Here is a 921-nt window from a genome sequence, read left to right as displayed (position 1 = left end):
GAGGAAATTAAACAAGTATCTAGGAGCAGAGAAAGTTCTGGATAACCAACAGCCAAACAGCGACTGGGAACTTGTCATTCTGACATTGCACTGATATCACATTAAGCGGGGGCTTGCTCTGGACCACGGTACAGAATCTTGCGAAAGTGAAGCACTTGGTCTTTAATTGACTGTCGCTCCCATCCCAGGTCTAGCTTCTTCCATCTCCCCATCCATTCAGGCTGCCCTGCCCTCTTTTCTTAAAAAGTCAAAGACCTCCTAGCACAAAACAAGGACGAGGTATACTAAAATACGTGGTAATTTACATGAATAGAAAAACTGAGAAATTAGTTCCAATATTACCTTACTACTCTCCACGAGGAGCCCTGGTGGTACAGTGGTTAAGAGCTCCACTGCTAACCAAAGGCGGGCAGTTCAAATCCACCAGCCGCTTCTTGGAAACTCTATAGGGGCAGTTCTACTATCCTATAGGATCTCTGTGAGTTGGAATCAACTTGAATACAATGGGTTAGGGTTTTTTTTTTTTGTTACTCTCCATGAAAATATTTTTTTGGCCCTGTGAATCCCTCCTCCAAGTTTCCTAATGCTCCCCTTCCAGCCTTGCCTCCCCAGAGAGAGACTGTTTCTACAGCTGAACCAAGAATCCAAATGCCTTGCAAGCCATTTCTAACGTGAAGGCAGAACAAGTCACTTAAGTGATTAAACCCGTACAAATACCCTGTGCAATCAGGACAGGACCTGCTCAAGTAGCTATGACAGGTTTTCATGTTTCATGGAATCGCCTATGCAAATCCATCACGAACTAGGGGGAGAAATTTAAGCCTCCACCTTCTGGATGGGGCAACAGAAGTGCCAACTTTATGTGAAAAGAACAAAACACACATTTCAGACTCCAGGCATTACTGTGGTGGTTCGCGGTTT

Source organism: Trichechus manatus, unplaced genomic scaffold (assembly GCF_000243295.1).
Source record: "Trichechus manatus latirostris isolate Lorelei unplaced genomic scaffold, TriManLat1.0 scaffold00213, whole genome shotgun sequence".
In the NCBI taxonomy this organism is placed as follows: domain Eukaryota; kingdom Metazoa; phylum Chordata; class Mammalia; order Sirenia; family Trichechidae; genus Trichechus; species Trichechus manatus.
This window is presented reverse-complemented; position numbering follows the sequence as displayed.